We start from the raw sequence: 21,873 nt of genomic DNA, 5'->3' as shown, positions 1-21,873 counted from the left end.
CACAAGCCAGGGCAGCAGCCGTGTTTTGGTCGGAGAGATTTCTTCTAAGAGCCGAGCAGGTGCTAAGAAGATGAAAGAAACGTTTTCCCTCGTCGCTTCCTTTATCAAGTGCGGCCCTAAGCTCAGTGGCTTCTACTGACTTTGAGAGCCCCAGCCAGCTGAAAATACAGTCTGGAGGGCAAGCCCTCCTGGCCTGCATACCGAAAGGAAGTACAAACAGAAGCGGTAAATCACCATCACCCAGGGGAAACACAATGCAAGTCCCATACCATTTCAAGTTTCCTAATAATCATATTAAAAAGTAAAGTGAGGACTTTAACTTTGATATTATATATATATAAACATATAAATATTACACATACATATACACACAAACACACTCACACACACACACATACACAGGGTCTCATACAGCCCAAGCTCAAGCAGAACTTCTTATGTAACAGAGGGTGATCTTGAACTTCTGACCCTCCTGTTTGCATCTCTCAAGTGCTGGGATGACCAGCATGAAAGATCACGCCTAGTTTTACACTGTGCCGGGAATCTGGCCCAGCACTTTGTGAATACCAGGTAAACACCTACCAACTGAAGTCCGTTCCCAGCAACATTTAGTATTTTAAACACATAATCAATACTTTGAACATTTTTCCTTGAAAAACTTTAATGCTATTTTGATGTGATTTTTGGCGAGTAAGTCTTCAGACTCGCTGTGCTTTTGGCTCTCTACAGTGCATCTCCTCCTAGATGAGCTTCATTTCACGTGCTCAACATCTCGTGTGGCCGACGGTCATCATGGTGGAGAGATAAGGGTGAAGAATGGTGAAGAGTTTCGAAATTAACTCAGCACAGCAAGTGACCAAAGAAGAATAACACAATTCTGGGGTGGCAGGTGGCCACGGGCATGCTGGCTCAGGTCTAAAGCGTCTTTGGGGCTGCTATTACATTGTGTCTACAGTAAAGGCCACAAAAAACGAGCTGGGTGTGGTGGCCGAGGCCTTCCATTCTAGCATCTGAGTTGGCGGCCAGTCTGGTCTAGTCTGCTCATAGTAGTTTCTAGACCAGCCAGAGCTGCATAGTGTGACCCTGTCAAAAACAAACAAACAACAACAAAAACCTACTATCAACAACAAAAGACCAGGGACTCCCAGCTTCTCAGAACCATCATGGTGAGGGACTTGGTGGGCATTTAGGATTTGAGGCTAAAGAGTATATGATTCTGTGTGGCTGATAAGAGATTTCAGGCCTAGCTAATATTTTCCTCAGCCTGCCTTCTCTTTTCCCTCCTTATCTCACAGGAGAACAAAACCCACAAGAGTCCTCTCCTTTTTCCCTAGCTCTGAGAAAGCAAGGTGTGTGACAGGGGACATCCTTAAAGAGGAGGCAGAGCAAAGAACCACACCCCACCCTCTGATTTCTTCCCCTGAGCCTCAGGTAGAACTGAATATAGGCAGCAGCTCAGATGATGCTCAGCCCGAGCTGGGGTGTTTTTCCATGCTGAAGATAGGCCAGCAGTCACCACTGGTCACAACACATGGCCCTCAGAGAGGTCAGTAAAGTCAAATTGGACACTGTCTGAATAGTGCCTGTGTTCAGCGGTGTTACTGATGTCCCCCTGAACTTACAAACTCCTGGACCAGTGGCTCTCAACCTCTGGGTCGCGACCCCTTGGGGTCTCAGATCAGATATTTACATTATGATTCATAATAATAGCAACATTAGAGTTATGAAATAGCAACGAAATAATTTAATGGCTGGGGGTCAGCACAACTGAAGAACTGCATTAAAAGGTCACAGCATCAGGAAGGTTGAGAACCACTGTTCTGGACTGAGGACGACACCAGCATTCGGGCAAATCTAAGCTTTCTTCCCTCTCCAGCATAACTTTTCAAGTTACTGTAAATATCAGTGTTTTTTGTTTGTTTTTGTTTGTTTTTAAAATACAAGGTTGCAACATTATGCTCAAAATACTAGAAGGAGCTTGGGCGTGCATTCAATATGTGTGTGTGTAAGCAGTAGCATGTGTATAAACCAGACAGTAGCTTTGAACCAACTGTGACGTCACAGCAAGAGATTCAAACATTCAAGCATGTATTTCCTTATTTGTGCAACAGGAGGTCACCAACATCCCCATGAACCATCATTAGGACCCAATGAGCCAATAGGCCACGTTTTGTAAAGGTCCCTGTCCGCCGACTCTCTTTAGAAGAAACATCAGGGTGTGAGCAGGGACTGCAGCATTTTTTTAAAAGTTTCATTCCCAGCCGGGCGGTGGTGGCGCACGCCTTTAATCCCAGCACTCGGGAGGCAGAGGCAGGTGGATCTCTGTGAGTTCGAGACCAGCCTGGTCTACAAGAGCTAGTTCCAGGACAGGCTCCAAAACCACAGAGAAACCCTGTCTCAAAAAAACACAAATATATACATATATATATATATATATATATATATATATATATATATATATATATATATATATGTGTGTGTGTGTGTGTTTCATTCCCACTGTAGTGTTTAAGAGAAAATAAGTGGTCAAGTAGCAATTGCTGGATTTTCCCAGCTATGCTTATTATGTAAAATACTGTAGCATAGAATTCACTGTCTTCATTGTTTTGTTGAATATATTTAAGATACATAACTTGATGTTTTGACATCCATATACAATTGTGAAATAACCACAACCAAATCATTTAGCATATCCATAAATTCACAGTTACCTGGAGAGAGAGAGAGAGAGAGAGAGAGAGAGAGAGAGAGAGAGAGAGAGAGAGAGAGAGAGAACTGATAACTTTCAGGATCTACTCTCTCACAAGTATACACTATAGTACGGTTTCCCAGTGTATTTGGCTGTATAAATCCCCACAGAAACCTATTCATTGCGCATGGTAAGTGTCTCATTCTTTTTGATGCGTCTGTAAGTGGGATTGCTTCCTGGTCTAGATGGTTTGTTGTTAGTATAGGGAAACAGAATTGATTTTTACACGTGGATTTTTCTATCCTAAAACATTTTTTGACAAGTTTTCCTATTTTCTTCCTGATATTGATTTGTAGTTTCGTGTCATTGCGGTTACAGAAGACAACAAAATTTCATTCCCACTTTTTCTCCCGTTGTATGGGCTGCTTTATGCCGACTGTTTGCCTTTGTTGACGGATGTTTAGTCTGCTTAGCCCCACTCTTTCTGCCCGAGTCGCCTGTGTGGCTGGTGTTCAAAGCTAAATCTTACTTTTGTTAAGATTCATTTTATGTCTGAACATGTCACGCCACAACATATGCCCCTCACATGTGCCTCATTTTCCCTGCTACCAACTCCAAGAGACACAGATCTACTTTCTGCTCTAGGAATTTGATTATTCTGAGTTTTTTTGTTTGGTTGGTTTTAGTTATTTTGTTTTTGTTTTTGCTTTGTTTTTGGGTTTTTGAGACAGGGTTTCTCTGTGTAGCTTTGGAGCCTGTCCTGGCACCCATTCCGTAGATCAGGCTGACCTCAAACTCACAGAGATCCACCTCCCTCTGCCTGGGATTAAAGGCGTGTACCACCACGCCTATCTGGATATGATAATTCTGGGTTCAACACGGAAGTGGGATCGTGCACCACCACATCTGTCCTGTCTGACTTCTTTCACATAGCGCATCTCACGGGTCCATTAAGTTTTTGAAAATGGCAAGAGTTCCTTCTTCTTTAGGGCTACATAAATACATCCCATATCCACTTATCTATTGGTGGACATCCACACTGTCTCTATATCGCAGCTATCCTGAACAACTGCAAAAAATATGAGTAAACATCGCTGGGAAATCTCAAGTTCTTCTAGGTAAATTAAAGTTTTGAGTGATCTCTTTTGTTTTCCTTCATGGCTGTACCCCAACTTACTTTCCCAATGTTCCCTTTTCTATGCACCCTTCCCAACGTATGTCTCTTATTTTCAAATGCCATCTTAACAGGCAGGACATGCTGCTATCTCTTGGTTTTGACTCCACTTTCCCAATGGTTGGTTAGTCATGTTAATCACGTTTTTATACATATGCTTGCCTTTTATACAACTTCATTTGCTACTGAATTTTCTGATTCCATATACACTTGGGATATTAACATCTCCAGGCATTTGAAAACATTTTCTCCCTTGCCAAGTCTTTTTCTCTGTCCTGCCAGCCAGCTCCCAGATAATGACACAGAGACTTATTAATTATTATAAAAGCTCGGCCTTAGCTTAGGCTTGTTCCTAACTAGTTCTTATAACGTAAATGAACCCATATCTTTTAATCTGCATTCTTTATGTGGCTTGATTACCTTCACTCTGTCCTGCCCGTCCTGCTTTCTCCACATCTGGCTGGCGACTCCCCCTTTCTTCTTTTCAGAGCCCCCTCTGTCTGGACGTTCTGCCTACACCTCCTGCATAAGTATTGTCCATTTGCTTAGCTTTCTATTAAACCAGCATGACATATCTTTACGCAAGTGTAATTAAAAATCTTTCAACAGCTCTACGCTGACTGTTTTTCTTTGTTGATAGGAGGTGTTTGCTTTTTATTTTTTTACTTTTATTTTTGCTCACATTGCCTGTGTTTTTGGTTTCATATCTGAAAAAAAAAATCACTGCATAGACCAAACATCAAGAAGTTTTGTTTTCTTCGGGCAGTTTGCAGTTTGAGATCTTGTTTGTTTAATTGTATGACTGTTTGCCTCCATGTATTCTTGTGTACCATGCACAAGAAGAAGGTGACAGATCCCACTGAACTGAAGCTGTAAATGTTGTTAGCATGTGTGAGCTGGCAATCAAACCCAGATCCTCTGTAAGAGAAGCACTGCTCTTCAACACTGAGCCAACTCTCAAGTTCCACAGTTTTGAGGTCTTAACTCTTTAACCTGTTTTGAGTTGATTTTTTTCATACAACGAAGGCATTCTATTTTATTCTTTCACCTATAGGTATCCAGTTTTTTCTACATTATTTTTTTTTCTTAAAAAGCATCTTTCCCCCATTCCCATTCTTGGCAGCCTTGTGCAAGGTCAGTTGTACATATGATTGTAGATTTGTATGTGGGCTCTTTATTCTGCCCCAGTGATCTATGAGCCTGTTTTTATGCTAGGACCAGCCACATAGTCTGATTACTATAGCTTTATAATATAATTTAAAATCAAGAAGTGTGATGCTCCCCCCACCATCTTTGTTCTTCAGAGTCTCTTGTTGTTCCAAGCTAATGTCAGAACTTCTTTCTACTTCTGTAGAAAGTACTGGAACCTTGACAGGAACTGCATCAAGCCTAAAGGTCACTTTTGGAGAATTTGTCAAAATCAATCTTCAAATCCATGAATGTGGGACAAACGTCCATTTCATTTATGCTTTTCAATTTGGTTGATGTTTTACAATTTTTAGTGTACGGATACTTTACCTCTTTGGTTAAATTTAATGTTTTCTCATTTTTCATGCAATTTTAAGTGGGGTCTTTTCATTTTCTCTTTTACAGATGGTGTAGTTATAGTGCAAAGAATGTGACTGATTTTTATACATTGATTTTCTACCTTCGGGGGGCAAATTTTCCTCTTTTGCCCTATTATTGATTTCTAATTTTTTAATACTGTAGTTACAAAAGATAATATCATATCACTTTACTGAATTTTCTTAAGATTCGTTGCATAGCTGATCATGTTACTGGCCTGGAAGCATGTCTCCCGGGTGCTCAGGAAGAACGTCTATTCTGCTACCATTGGATTAGAAGTTCCATATCTGTCTGTTAGGCCCATTTGGCCCGCAGTGTTGTTCACATCTGCTGCCTCTTCATTGATTTTCTGTCTGGATGATCTGCTCACTGTTGAAAGTGGTGTATGCAAGGACCCTACTATTACTGAATAGCTGGCTACCTATTTCTTTCTTTAGTGCTATTGATATTTGCTTTATAAAGTCAGACACTCCAATATCAGGTGTGTGTGTGTATATGTGTGTGTGCGCGTGCGTGCTTGCGCATGTGTGTATTTTTAATTGTTAGGTTCTCTTGAAGAACTGACTCTTCTATCATCAGACAGTGACCTCATTTCTTATGATTCTTTTCATTGCAGATTATTTTATCTGATAGAAGTACAGAATGTGCAATTGAATGTGAGTGAAGGTGCCCTCAAAAGTTAGAGGCGACAGATCACCATGGATCTGGAGTTACTGATAGCTGTAAGCTATCCGACTTGGATGCTGGGCACCAAACTTCAGTCTCTATAAGAGTAGTGTGTTCTCTTAACCACTAAGCAATCTCTCTAGTCCCAGGTTTAGGGAGTTTCCTGTCATTAATTATTTTTAAATTTATTATTTATTATTTTATGTGCATGGCTGTCTTGTTTGTATGTCTGTATTCCTGTGCACCACTTATGTGCTTGGTGCCTGCACTGTGGCCAGTAGAGGTCATCAGATTCCCCTACAACTAGAGTTACAAATGGTTCTGAGCTACCATATTGGTGCTGAGAATTGAACCTGAGTCCTTGGAAAGAGAAGCCAGTGCTCTTGGCCTACTTTGAGTCTACAATCTAGCCCCTGTCATTATTTCTTTAATAAGATTTCTCTTCCTTTCTGTTTTTTTTTTTAAATTGGATTTTCATGGTGCAAATCTCATTCTGTTTGATGGAACCCCACATGTCACAATGGTGTCCTCTGCTTTCTTCTCTTTCCTTTCTCTTTACGTTCTCCTGGCTGTAGCTTCAAAATGACATGTGTACAAATGCCTGCCACTCTTCCACATGACCTAATGACTGTGGGAGCAGCTGTCTAGCCAACTTTTACAGTTCTGCCACTATAATGTTCTTTAGAATCATGGCCTGTGACTTCGTTAGACTTGTTGTTTGGTTCAGTGTTGTTTTCTTTGTTTAATTGAGCTTGGTTGCCATCCTTATTTGAATTCTTTGTCAGGTAATTCATCAATCTCCATCTAACCAGGGCTAGATCCTGAATATTTATTTTTTTTTCCTTTTAAAGTATTACATTTAAACTTGTTCATGTGTTTCTAGAGCTGTCTCCTCTTCCAGCCTTTATCGATTGGCTTCAGAGAATGGCCTTCACCACTGACAGACTTCAACATCCTTCAGACCTTCCTGTGCTCTCTCTACTGATTTTCCTCTTAAAGGGAAACTCCTAAGACTGTTGGCCATTTTTAAATCCCATAAAATCAGGCTAATTTATTTTCCCCAGAGAAATGTCTATTTTTTTCTCCACAAGGGAAGCTGATTTTTGGTTTACAATGAAGACATCTGATTCTGCCATCTTATTGAGTCATTCTCCCTTGATGACTTTAAGACATGTACCACTCACTAGTGCTGAGAACACGCATATTGCTTTGCCACCATTGGCACCACACCCTTCTCAGCTTACAAACCGAGATCCTACCTATTAAACAAATCCTTCCTACCTATCCCTCCCATATCCCCATGGAAATTTCCACTCTACTTTCTGTTTGCATGTCAATCATTACCATTGGCATTCAAAAGTCAATCATTACATCATTTATTCTTCACTTGTTCATTTACTCATTAATTCAACGAAGATTGATTTTGCAAACGCCCTTTACTGCCTGACTCGGGAAGTTGGTACCACAAAGACTAAAAGTTAATGAAGTGAAACTAAACCAGAAGCGGGAAATGGAGGGGAGAGAAGGAGGCAAGAAGAGAACAAGAATTCCTACCTCAGAATGACCAACAAACCCACGGCTTTAGTAATTTCCCAATATGCGAACAAGAGCGACTGAGCAGAAAAAAGGCTACATGTTTTAGCCCAGGCTGGCGGTGTTCCGCAGAAAGACACCCCAAAGCAGTGTGCTGCTGTTCTTTCCCATGTGTCTTGATAGAATCTTTCTAGTTGAGCTGTATTTTTTGACGTTTGCTTCCTTTATGAAATAAAGCCTGCATAAAACCAAATTGACTAATCACTTCTGTTTCTGGAGGTGAGGAAACAACATTCAATATAGCTAATTTATGAAAATAAAGTCGGGGGCAGTCACTCTACTCACATCACAAAAATGACTTATGAATATTTGCTACGGTGAACAATGTTCTCTTGTCCCTTTCAGCACCTGATGGACTACAAGATTTATGACGTGTGTGTCGCAGGCACATATCAAGAGACATGGAAACGGGGAGCCCACTTAAAGCCAGCCTTTATGATCTAAAGAAAGTCTACCGAACAGAGGTAGGAGATAGCTCAGTGTGTAAAGTACGGTCAAGAAAGCATGAGGACCTGGGTTCAGTCCCCAGAATCCACATTAAGAAAAAAAAAACAACAGGCTTGGCCATGCTCATTCGTCACCCCCAAGAGTGGGAGGCAAAGACAGGAGGCTCCCCATGTCTGATTAGCTAGCCACTCTAGTCAATCAGCTCTAGCCAATCAGAAGGTCCAGGTTCAATGAGAGACTCTATCTCAAAGAATAAGATGGAGAAGATACTTGGCATTTAACTCTGGTCTCCACATATGTATGTACTTGTTCATACATATCCAAAACACGCACACACACACACACACACACACACACACACACACACACACACGGTTATCAAAGGGTATATGGGAGAATAAGGCGGAACAAAGATAGTCAACGGGTTAACAGGCTCAGTGGTGGATATAAAAGGAATACCTACAAGCATTCCAGAACACAGTAGGATAACCATGGTTAGCAGCAATTAATGATTTCAAAATAGCCAATGGAGAGGATGGTGAATGTCCCTAACACAAGGGCGTGATTACCCGAACTGATCACTCCGCATTGTACATCTATGTTGAAATGTCACACTGTGCCCTATAAATATGTATTAGGAGTCCATTAAACTACTTTTAAAAGACAGTTTATTATATAGTTGGTTTATAATCGACAGAAATGTACTCTTGGGCTTTTGTGGATTGTTGAAATCAATTTTTGAAAAACTACATATAAATTGATTTTAAGCAATATTTTCAATTTTTTTTTCTAAGCAATATTCAAGTAAAGCTGATATCTGAATTTCTTTTTACTTCTTCAGCCCACTCTCTGGTAGAGAGATTGTCTGGCAGAACCCAGGGGGAAAAAAAGTAAAGGGATAATAACATTTTACCAGGAGTCTGTCATCAAGATGAGGCCAGATGCTATACCTTCCAATAGCAGGAGCCTGATGGTTAGGAAGAGGCCAAACCCTGAAACCATTAGTGGCAGCAGCAGGAAGCAACAATCAGAGACTCGGGCCTCTGGCTTTGGCGGTTTTTGTTAGTTCCCTATGCTCTGTGCTTCTTCCAAATGACTCCACACACATCTTATAAGTCACTACATCAACCCACAGCCTGACAAGCACACTTCTGAGCACATCGGAATCATGGCCGCAAGGGTGCAGGAGAATAGCAACCATGCTTTTATTCATTACATAGCATGTTACGCTCTTCTCAGAGGGCTTTCTCACCAGCCCTGCCACATCATGTGGCAGACAAGCTCCCTCCCACTCTCACAAATAAGGGGACCAGGCATGGAACACTAGGAATGGCTGCTCGTGGCTGCACAACCAAACAGTGACGGTAAGAATTTCCCAAGAGCTTCCTACATGGCAGGCTCCTTGCAAGGAGCTCTATCCCCAATTCTTTGTGACTGGCTCCATTACTACTGTTTTAAGGGGTATACTGAGGCTTGGAGAAGTTAAATAACCTGCCCAGTGACTCACGAAAGTTGCCTCTCGGTCACGATAACAAGTTGGTCCTTCCATCTGCCTCCAAGACTGTCTGAGCAGCCGCAACCAGATAGGAATCACTAGGACTGTTATCTCCTCATGCCCAGCTAATTCTTCTAAGTGGACAGCGCAGAGCAGGCAGACCCACACTGCATGCGGCTTTCCTTTTATCGTAACTGTCTACATTTTGCTCACAGGCTGCTTCGCAGAGGCTATCCTCTCTCATGCTGAAGCAGGAAGGGAAAGAATTCAATGAAACCGCTGTGCAAAGACACCTTTCCCTGATGGCAGAGCAGGTTTTCAAGGTCCTGGGCACCTGACTGGGGTTGAGTGAGACCAGTGAGAACAAGAGATGCAGAGATGACTATGAAGGGAAGGGATGTGGGGAGAAGATGAGGGAAGGACTACTCGCGAGATCACTGCAGGGCACCAGGCACACAAGCTCACATTGGGATAGAACTGGAGAGGGGCAGGTATTCAAACCCCAATGTGACAATGGTAAGGAGACACCTCCCAGTCTGGGCAAGTGAAGCAGACATTCCATATGGGAATCTCTGTTTGCATGAGGATGGAAACCTACCATACGACCGGATGCTCTCAAACTGGATAGCCACCCTTCCCATTCTATAATCGCTCACCTATCCACATAACTTAGACAATCCAAACGACCAAGTGCTTGAGCCTAAATGGACTTTTGGTGCAGTTCCAAGGCCAACATGAAGGTGAACCGTGATCTCTTTGTGTTTACCACCTGGCCTTATTACATCTAGTCCTAACAAAGACATATACATCGCCTAATCAAGGACAAAGAGAGGACACAGGACGCGATATCTTGGAAACAGTCCAGACGGGTACCTCACTCTACACATTGCATCTCATAGTTTTACACACACACACACACACACACACACACACACGCCACTGCCTTTCCCCTTACATTTCATCAGAGCGTACCCACACAATGTTCCCAGCATTAATCTTCCATCAAGCGGCATGATGTAGCCAATCAAGCATGGGCAGAAAAAAAAAATGTGCCAATAAGCAGTTTTGCTTAGCATCCTTACGTTAGCTATTTGAAGGAGGGGATGTTAAGGACCAGCCAGTAAGCACAGTTCATCAGGATCATAAAAGTCAAAAGATTTGCACCCAGCCCCCATCCTCCCATTATCAACAACTCTGCCCCCCCCCCACATCCCCAGCCCAGACTTCAACCCCCTCAGCCTGGCTCCCTGCCTCCAGGCGCCTTGCTCTGTTGGCTCCCCTCAGCAGCAAGGCTGCTCAGCACATCAACATTCCTCTCACTCCCCTCAGCCCAGGGGGAAACATTTCCAGCTGCCGAGTACTTAAAGCATCACCCTCGGCACCATAAGCCCGAGCCTGTGCATAATTGACAAGGAATATGTTGATAAGGAATGGGGACGCTCCAAGTTTCTGAAGGATAAGTAGGTAATTAAAAGAAAAACCTAATTTAAGAAAATTCTAAGGACTTTTTTTCCCCCCTTCAAATCTCTCTAGCAACACAGCAACATCCTTTATGGATTATTCTGTTACCAGATGATTTTGATTTGAGTCTGTTTGCTTTTCAAAGCCTGGGGCTAGCTAGCCAGTGTTCTAGGGCATCCCACCGGCCTCATGACTCCTAGCAGAGCAGCTCAAGAGCCCTGTGCTGGGAGGGAAGTACTTGCCTCTGTTTCTCCCTCAGGGCTCAGAAGTACCCGAGTTTTCCAAAGACTGAGCATCAGCTGACTTCCTGCTGAAGTTAAACATGGTTCTCTGAGGTGCTCTGGCCAGTGGCTGTACATCCCCACACCCCAGCCTGCTGTGGACAGACTGTATTTGAGACAATAGGTCTCTGAGTGCACACCCCATTGCCAAGACGCAAGTGTGCAAACGAGAAATCTGTGGATGCTCCGAGCGTCCGGCTGTATCACTTGGTTAAGACCCATAGTGGGGCTGCAGATATGGCTCAGTTGGTAGAGTGCTTGTCTAGCATACACGAGGCCCTGGGTTCAATCCTCAGCACTGCATCAACTGTATAAAAAATACTGGATGTGAGAGCGTAAACCTGTAATCCCAGCACCGGGAGGTGGCGGGAGGAGGATCAGAAGTTCAAGGTCATCCTTGTCTACGTAGCAAGTTCAAGACCACCCTGAGCCATAGAGTTCCCAACTCAAAACAATAGGGAGTGGAACAAAACCCACAGTAAACTGGTCAGCCACCCAAGGTGCAAAACCGCAGGTGGGCAAACCAACTCGGGCTTTCCAAGATGCTCACTAGGAAGTCTGTCATTTCTCAAAGCAGAACCAGGACAGGGTTGCTCCATTCCACATTGCCATCCTATCTTGGGTATCTAGGGCTGTAGACAATGGGCTGTAGCCCGCTTAAATCCTCACTTGGGATCCCCATCAAAGCAATTCTGAATCTTAATCATAAAAACGGCTGATAAGTCAAAGGTCTCCTAGACTCTAGGCACTTCATGTTTGTGACCGCCTTTAACTGAATCCATTTGGTCTAATCTAACAAGTCTTGTGGCGCCTCCCTTGGGAGTTGAAGTGCTTGTCTAACTTGAGTTATGAACCCTGTGATGTCACCTCTCCAGCCCTTCAGTCCTGTTCCACACACAAACTGAACATAAACAAACACGAGCTCTCCCTTGAAGAGTCTGCGGCCCAATGAAGGGCACAAGCTTCGTGACACAATAGCACAAAGAGATGTAAAATGTCAGCTCTAGCATAAAAGAAAAGTATGCAGGGCTATGGAATCAGAGAACAGGGTACCTGAGTCAGGGGGAATGCCGAAGGCAGTTGGGGCAGGCTAAGGCTCCTGGGATGACAGAGTCAATCCTAAACAGTAAGGGCACACTCGCTCAAGGGCTGCCAATGGGAGAGCAGCTCAGGCCTGGAACAGGAAGGCCTGCAGGCCTGGGGTGAAGAGAACAAGAGGGGCACTGGGGAAGATGGAGTGAGATTAAGTGCGGAATAGTCTGATGTCCAGGTTGAGACGTTGTGGCCCCAGACTGTGAACTAGAAGTCATGATCAGAGAGTGATTTTTAGCACGTAAGTCAATGCCATTTCCCTTTAGTCTGTGGAGAATGGATTGAGGATGGCCCGCAGTAGCATAGGCGATAGAGATACAAACAGGGCCACCAGAGAGCTGCCAGGAAAGGTTGCCAGTGTGTGTAGGGGGTGCGGGGGCTGGATGCCCTCAGGAGACAGGCAGGTGGCAGAAGGAAGGAGCTTCCAGACAGATGAAATGCCAAGGCGACGTTCAGAGGTAGGAGGTGTTTATCCGAACTGACAATCCTGGAGTAAGGGGCGGGGTGGAGCAAAGAGAACTAATAGGGAGGAGAGAATGTCAGTGGACGCCAGACGGAAGATTTCTCCCCCACGGCCAGACCTCACCCAGGTTAGCAGGAGTGACAGAAGACTCTAAACTCAGAGTGATATATCAGATTTATCTAAGAGAGCTGATTCTGTCAACTGGTGGAAGAGATTCCAGGAGGAGATAAGGGAGTCAGGAAGATGAGCTAACTGGGCAGCAGGGCATCCACACACTAAAACACTATGCGGATAGAAAAAAATAGGTTAAAACTCTACAATCCTTGAGACTTACTGCCGGTTGTGAGACAGTATATTTCATGTTATCTCAAATATGTGTTTGTATATGTGCATGAAGACAGGATGAAAGCAAATCTTTTAACAGATTTGTAGAACTAAGTTAGGGATTATAGACGATTTTTGATCCTTCTTTGCAGTTTTTTTTTTGCAATTCCTACACTGAGCATATATTTATAAATTTAAATCAAAAAATAATAAATCCAAAGTACACGAAGTCAGCACAGATGATCCTATCAAACTGATATCCACAATTTATGTTTTGATAGTGCCTGATATTTAATTACTCGAAATTGCAAGCTACAAGATAAATGCTATCCTCTTTTTGCTCGTAGGGAGAAGAAGGAAAAGCAGGGGAGCAAAATGATTCATTTAACATGACACGAAGGGCTGGAGGCAAAGGCAGCCAGGAATTAGGTAGATGCCTGTGCTCTTCAGCTGCTCCAATCCTTTTCGCTGAGAAATTATTTGAACAAAACAGATCATGCACAATCCAATAATTAAGATAGCTAAAATAATTAGAAACAGCCCAATAGACTGCATGATTATCAGTCGCAATCAATACAGAAGAAGTCAATCCTGAGCCTTAGAATAAACAAGGCAGGCTACGCTGCTACCTGGACTGCAATCCCAGAGTCTTCTGTTTAATTAAGAAAGTGTTTATAGTTCCTTTTCTTTTTGTATGTATATGAGTATTTTTGAGAGTGTGTGTGTGTATGTGTGCGTGTGCGCACACGCACATATGGGTGGTGCACATGTGGAGGCCAGAGGTTGAGGCAATGTGTTTTCCTCAACTGCTCTCTACTTTACTTTTTTGAAACCAGGGTTCTAACTGAGCCTGGAAATCAGCAAGCCCTGGGCACCCTCCTGTCTCTGCCACTCCAACGCTGTATTTGGATTACAGGTACATGCCACCCATCCATTCTGGGCAAGCACTTCACCCACTGAGCCGTTCCTCCAGCCCAAAGGTAGTGTTTCTCCATTGAGTAGGAAGTGAGCATTAGGAGTTGCCTATCCATCATTGTGGGGTCCTCTTTCCCTTTCTGCCTGTCGGCCACAAGGTCAAGAAGGGAAAGAGGCAGAAGAGGTGTCAGAAAGGTTTGTATGGGGCCAAAGACCACAAATGGAGAGAGACCTCCGGGAGACAGAGTTCAGAGAATCAGCTCAGTTTTATTCCAGAATATAAAGAATATATAGGATCGGGGAGCCTGGGACAAACTGTAACGTCATTCAACGGCATGCTCCTATCACAAGGCCTACTACATGGCAGATGGTCCTATATCAGTGCTCCTAGAAAAAGTCTTCTTAGCAGGGATCTGTCCCATGGGTCAAACTACGAATGAATCCAGCATCTGGTTTTAGTGACAGCTTTTAGATAAGGCTAGTCCTCCAGGCCCAGAGACATTCTTCAGATAAGGGTTGGTAGAGGCAGAAAATTCTGCTGGAGAGAAGGCGTTCCACATTGCTGAGTTTACTAAGATTAGTAACTAGGTCACGGGGAGGCTGCAGCCTCTGACCGGCCGGTAATGTCTTCCAACACACGATCAGCCACATTGATTGTATTGAATGAGAGGACGCACAGCTCCAACAAGCTTAGCTACCATGCGAGCATGGGCAATATGGAAGGTTCTAGTTCCCAAATGGCTAGTTGCCTCTCAGCTCTCCCAAGTACTTCTCCATCACCCTCATGGACTACAAAACAAAACAACAACAACAGCAAAAACACATGGTAGATGAAGCTACAGCCACAGAGATGACTAGACGCTCCAGACTCCAACATTCAATCCTTGATGAGCTCCCTTCTCCGAGAAAAGGGTGTGGTCCCAGCAAGCATCATGTCTAACTGCAAGCTGTGTTGCTTCTTAGGTATGGGCATGCAAAAAACAAGAGGAGAATTCTGCAGAAGACCAGCCTTACTTTTTTTTTAAACTTTCAGAAAAAGCTTAGATACCCAATGATATGTTTCATATGACTTCCATATCCTAAAATAACACTCTCAGCTCTGTTGTTGGATGGGTGAGATGAGACTATGAGGGAGGAGGGAGGAGGATTCCAAAAATTGCCAGCTCTGCAGATTAAACAACTGTAAATTAGTCAGCAACAAAATTTATGCTAGAATGGACATAATGTAGTTTGCAAGCTAATAGAGTGGGTTTTGTTTGTAAATAAACAAAAAGGTGAATAAACAATTTAAATTCTCTTAATTATGGCAAGGAGCCCCGAGGATCAGAAGAACAGGGAGTTGGAAGGGCTGCACCATGGATTCCTAATTTAACCTTCACAACTACCAATTCCCCCTTTGCACGTATCTTACCAAGGTGGTGAGGAGCAAGCCAAGGTGATTATGTGGGATGACCCACAAATGAGATCTGACCATGCCTGTCAATCATCCGGACACCAGCAGATGCTCTAGGCCTGCCCTCTCCATGGCTTCTTTGTATGCCTTAGGCCTCTCATAGTCCCTCAGATTTGGCTAGATTTCCTCTTTATATCCTCTCGGAGGAAAGCCACAAGCTTCATATCATAAGTAACATAGGCCTTGATACTTAATACTTGTTGCAACACAGAAAAAAAAAAATGCCTCCAAAGCTAAGCTTCAGGCAATGGTAAGGAGCTCTGTAAGTCTTCACTGGCAGAAGTAACTCCTGAAATGTCACCTAGGACCACACACAGTAACTTCAGGGAATGTCAACTGTCTTTACAATGGTTACTAGTTCTTGCCGGGCAGTGGTGGCGCACGCCTTTAATCCCAGCACTCGGGAGGCAGAGGCAGGCGGATCTCTGTGAGTTCGAGGCCAGCCTGGACTACAAGAGCTAGTTCCAGAACAGGAACCAAAAGCTACAGAGAAACCCTGTCTCGAAAAACAAAAAAAAAAATAAAAATAAAAAATAAAATAAAAAAACTAGTTCTTGCCCATTAGAGGAGAGGAGGACTATAAAAAGGGATAGCCAGAAGTAGACAATAGAAATAAGGAGATCATATTGATCAAAGCAGCCAACATAAAACAAAAAATAATCAGAATAAGCACAATCATTTTTCAAAGCACAGGCTGGGTCATTAAGTCTTAAGACCACCAGTCCTCCATAGCCCCACACATCCCTTGAGGGGAACTTAGATATTGATCATCATATCACATGATAAACTTTGAGTCGTTATGCAAAAATCAGATTTAGCACTTTCTGTTTCAGAAGGCAGAAGCATGAGCAAGGTGTTGAGCAAATCCATCCTTCCAGTGAGATCAAACCAACTTTGATGCACAGAAAGATGGACTTGGGGAGCTCACCCTTGACTTCCCAATGCCACCGATAAAATCCTAGAATGTAAGAGTTTGAAAACACTTAGAAAGTATGATGCTTGACTCTTCACTGTAAGAATGAGGACCTAGGCTTACAGTGCTTTAGATAACTTGCCATTGTCCCAGGACCAAGGTCCAGTTCCTAGTTCCCAGGGTTCCCTCACTCTACTAGAGACACGCTCTCCACAGTACACCCACAGTAATTGCCAGCAGCTCCATCACTATTCTTCCCAAGCACACATGCTTAGTCATAGAACGTGTCTCCTTCCTATCTTTGTAAGAACTATTCTGAATTACGTGAAAGGGTACTTTGTGGGCTAAGGCACCGTTTCTATTCTCCCAGCGATGCATTCTTCATCATACGATCATGATAGGTCAGAGTTACCTACTTCGTTATCTTCTGTGGATTTTATATGTTTCCTCCTCTCAAAGAAACAAATATCCCCACAGAATAAAAAAAATCCTAAGAAATATATTTAGAAATCACGAAACAAAGTGAAGAGCAACGTGCTCTCAGCATGAAATTCAACATGCATGGCTCTCGCCTTCATCCTTCTGGACAGATCTCTCTTCCATGTCTTACCCAACACCTTTACATGCAGTTTGGTTAGCTTGTTTGGGAAAAATTCATCTGTCTTGATTTAAACAACCCTGAAGTAAGACTTTCAAATGACCTTAACACTTGTAACAGGTCAGAGGTGAGGCAGTGTGTTCACCATGCACAGAGGGTGGCTACTGGGAGTCGAACTCACATAGCATGTCTCCTGAGGCCACCAGGAGAGTCACACAGTGCCTCTCTCAGTGACAACCAATCAGACCCTGATGTGGCCACTTCAGGATATTGGTTTGTCCATCTTGTGTCTGCTTGGGCGGGAAGGATTTAAGAACAAACAAGACAAACAGTGTCAGGATGTCAAGTGTCAAGTGTCAGGATGAACTGCAGATCAGCAGTTGCCTCTGCTAACTCAAGAAGGTTTGCTGCTGGTGGTGTGTCTTCCATCTACGCAAAGAAATGGGTTTGAGCAAAAAGATATCATGTTCAATTTCTCTAAGTAGGACTTTCAGTGAAATTAACTATTATGCCGATTACAATGTTCGGCAAACTACCTAGAAATATCATTCAAAGGAGAAAGGAAGAAATTGAAATGAATAATCAAGATTCATAATGTGAATTAAAGTTGATCAAATATAACTTCCAGGTATTTAACGCATTAGCTATTAGACTCAGAAAGCACGCCACTAAAACTCTGGAGCAAAATGAGGCATAATTGTGGACTTCTCTTTGATTTCACGTAGATTATGCAAATGAAATACCCTCAGGCAGCAAAGAAGAAAATCAACCTCAAATTTTCCCTATAGCAATAAAAGACAATGAATTTCTTTCTTTCATCAAAATCTTTTCAAAAGTTCTTCAAAGACATTTGAAATGAACTGGTAAGGCAAATTCTGACTTGTACATACTATGACATTTCCTGAAGTATATTCTCCATTAAGAATACACTCAAACTCTATTGCCTAAAAGCATGTGTGTCTTACTGATACCAGTCCCTGTGAAATGCAGGAAGGGAGGAGGAAATAAGATGACTGAATACTTCCAACCCAGGGGCAAACATTGTGGCTGCAAAATGCAAATGTTGAAAAAGTACAGAAACAAAAAGTACAGTCCTAATTTCTCCCTTAATTTCATCGTAAAATGAAAAAGAAAATTAGAGAAAGCATATCACACTGAAAAGAGTAAAGCACAGCCACGTGGTAAAGAACTGGAAAAGAGGGAAAAGGTCTTTACACTGGCTTGTCCTAACACTGCTCCTCCAGAAAGGCGACCTTTTCACGTCCTGGCACTCTGCCAAGCTGATTAAGCTGTGTTGTGTAGGCATGCTATCCTCACAACAGCAAATGCTGAAAGGGACCTGGACAGGTTCTCCTCACGCCCGAGCTCTCTGTCTACAAATGAACTAATCTGGATCCGGAGAGACTCAATGACTTACCCAAAGTCACACAATCAGGTAAGAACTCAGTGAAGTAAGGCCCCCAACTCCTTGACTCCTGTCACTTCAATAAACTGCCAAGTCAACCTGCTGAAAGATACTCCAGAATCCCAACAACCCTCGTCTCTTGAAGAGGAGGAAGAGAAGCCCCGCATCTCACATCTTCACATGGTTCTCCCTAGAAGCCTCTGTAGGACAAGTCTGACAGCAGAAGACAGAAGTTCAATGAAGGACCAGTAAAGGACATCAACCACGAGGCCTCCAGCAACTCCCTCCTGCCATTCTGCTTTCTGGCTGTGGGAAGCACACAATTTGACTTACAATAACTTTATTGAAAAAGGAACATTTAATAAGCCCAATGTATGAGGACATTATGCATGAACTTGCAAAATAATAGCACTATATTGTGCTCCTGTGATGTGAAAACCACCTGGCGATTCGTGTAAAAGGATAAAGGACCAGTTCCTGGAGGTAGGGACTTCCTGTGGGGACACACAGAAAGACAGGAAAACCTGAATGGTCTCACAGTCCTTCACTTAAGGATTGGGGGCATTTTGTAAAAAAAAAAAAAAAAAAAACCATAAAGGAGCTTTCCGCTCATGTTACACCGATATTTCTAATGGTTTGAAAAGAAAAATGTACCATGAATGCTAGCTTTTGTGGTTTCTCCGATTTCACGACAATTATTACTTTTTAAATGCCAAGTACTTTGGCTTCTATTTATTAGTGTCTGATTCTAATCAAGCCTTAGTGTTTTGTCTTTGAAAACGCAACAATTTCCCCCTCTCGTGCTTGAAAGAGAGCCTCGGGGAGTGGATGAGAAGAAAATGAATCCGGTATGACTGTGATTTAAATCCACCCAACATGATTGTTTTGAAGAGTCATTCAATAGAAAGATCTGTATGGTCCAAATAATAAGATAGCTGGTATCTATCCCCATTTCCAGTTACAGAGAAAGAGTGGACAGGGAAAGGCTACTGTACACTGCAAACATCACTATAATGAGGCACAGATAACACAGTAGGGCCCACTCAATAGTTGCTCCTCTTCATTCAAGAACAAAACTTGAATGTCTCCAAACTTCTAGTAGAGAGCAGAAATTGTGGTTAGACCCAAACCTTCTACAAACAAAATGCTTTTTACATACATGTCTAACTATGATAAAGGTTGACTTATGAATTAGATATAAAGTTTAATAATAACAATCAACATAATCATAATATACTATATAAAAGGGGCAGTATAACCATTGCATTTTGGGGTATTATTACACGAAATAAAACACAGGCACTGAGATATTAGGACCGGCATGGTAACACAGAGGCTGCTACGTGACCAGCAGGGCAGTAGCATATAATATTGATTCCATTGATCGAAGGGAAGATTCTCAATTCATGGGCATTATAGAGTAAGAGATGCAAGATTTCATCATGTCACTCAGAATGCTGCACAATTCAATTTATGAAGCATTTATTTCTAGAACTTTTGATTTAATAATTTTAGGCCACAACTGACTTTGGACAGCAAAACTGTGGGTAAAGGTAGAACACTGTGTAACAATTTATTCTGGTGTAAAAGTTCAAACAGTGAGAGGGATGTAGGGACAGGGGATAAGGGACACCAAGAGGGATGTAGGGATGAGGGATAAGGGACAGCGAGAAGGATGTAGGAACAGGGATAAGGGACAGTGAGAAGGATGTAGGGATGAGGGATAAGGGACAGTGAGAAGGATGTAGGGATGAGGGATAAGGGACAGCGAGAAGGATGTAGGAACAGGGATAAGGGACAGTGAGAAGGATGTAGGGATGAGGGATAAGGGACAGTGAGAAGGATGTAGGGATAAAGGAATAAGGGAAAGTAAGAAGGATGTAGGGACAGGGGATAAGGGGCAGCAAGAGGGATGTAGGGACAGGAATAAGGGAAGGGGGTGGTGATTAAAATAAAGTTTGTATGTAATAAATCTCTCTACTATATGGTAACCTGTAGGTATGCTACAAGGCTAGACACTGCTAGTCCTAGGAGTAATGGAACACCAAACAAAAACCCCAGTATCTGGTATTGCATACCTCTGTAGGAATTGGCTGTCAAGAAGAACTCAGAGGCCCCAAAACAATACAGGCTTATTGATAAGACCCTATTCTGAAAACAGTACACAGGTTAGATTCAAGGGAAAAAAAATCAAGCTGAACCTAAGGGCCCAATGATGTTACGCAGGCTGCTGGCAGTTAAAGGAACCAACTGTCTTACCTGGCTGTGTAATTCCAGCCTTCTAGGTAAGATGTGCCATTGATGCAATAGTGGCACAACAGTTACGGAGGTCACCAAGTGTTTCTTGATTGGCTTTGAACCTGCTTTACCAAAGGAAATCTCTATCTAGCATTGCAAACCTAGATGAAAACCCACAAGGCCTCTGGGAAGGGCTGAATTTACACAGCATCCATCCGCTTTCTACAAACAGAGGCTATTCTAAGCTTTAATCAGAGAGGCTTCTCACTGTCGTAAACTGCCCTGGCTACAGAAGATGCTGAGAATAAAGGATGGCTGAGGGCTCCGCCCTAAACAAGACATTTAATCACCCTCACAAGGCTCATAAGAACTAACCATAATATAGGGAGAAGTCCTGGAGAATGTCCAACACAACCATAGTGATCATAAACTCTCAGGGGCTGTGTCTATGTCACTGGGTTCACACAAATCTTCCTAACAGTCAGTTATAGACTGGGAAGGGTCTCATGGGACCCTACCATTTATTAATGATCTACTGGCAACTAACAGATTCTGGGAGAGCGGGGAGCATAGTATCCAGTGGGAGCTCGTCAGGCTCTAATAGATAGTTTCAAACCTATGGTCACACATCTAGCCCCAGCTAAACGCTGTTGGGCACTAGGCAAAAGAAAAAGTAGTGAGCAAGGGAAAGGAATCTGGAAGGAAGGAGAGGGCCTCGGAGGGATGGGAAAGGAATGAGAGAAGTTTGGAGGGCAGCCACTAGCATGCATCACATATGAAACTGCCACACAGAAGAATTTATTAATAAAAGCTCAAATTTACTCTGCAAAGAATGAAAGTAGAGCTGAGGATAGGGTCGAGAAGACAGACAGAAAATATAATAGTACTTGAATTTCAAGGAAAAAGCAGACAATTCCTATATGGAAGGGATAGAATGGGATTTCAGACAGAACAGGCTATAAAAAGGTGAAAGAGCATGCCTCTTAGTCAAGGTTCTGTTGATGTGAAGATACACCACGACCACAGCTTTCTTTCTTTCTTCTTCTTCTTCTTCTTCTTCTTCTTCTTCTTCTTCTTCTTCTTCTTCTTCTTCTTCTTCT

The 21,873-nt window shown here is 42.9% G+C and overlaps 1 protein-coding gene and 1 non-coding gene across 2 annotated transcripts in view; one reads left to right on the top strand and one right to left on the bottom strand.

Annotated features, from left to right (window-relative positions):
- Tmem178a (transmembrane protein 178A) overlaps positions 1-21,873 on the bottom strand; it is a 62,799-nt gene that overhangs the window by 26,336 nt on the left and 14,590 nt on the right. The window lies entirely within an intron of this gene.
- On the top strand, positions 11,603-11,676 carry Trnaa-agc (transfer RNA alanine (anticodon AGC)). The gene has a single exon. It is a non-coding gene; the product is annotated as a tRNA-Ala (tRNA).

Source organism: Microtus pennsylvanicus, chromosome 21 (genome assembly GCF_037038515.1).
Source record: "Microtus pennsylvanicus isolate mMicPen1 chromosome 21, mMicPen1.hap1, whole genome shotgun sequence".
In the NCBI taxonomy this organism is placed as follows: domain Eukaryota; kingdom Metazoa; phylum Chordata; class Mammalia; order Rodentia; family Cricetidae; genus Microtus; species Microtus pennsylvanicus.
The sequence above is the reverse complement of the archived record's forward strand: the minus strand, read 5'-3'. Positions and strand labels throughout refer to the sequence as shown.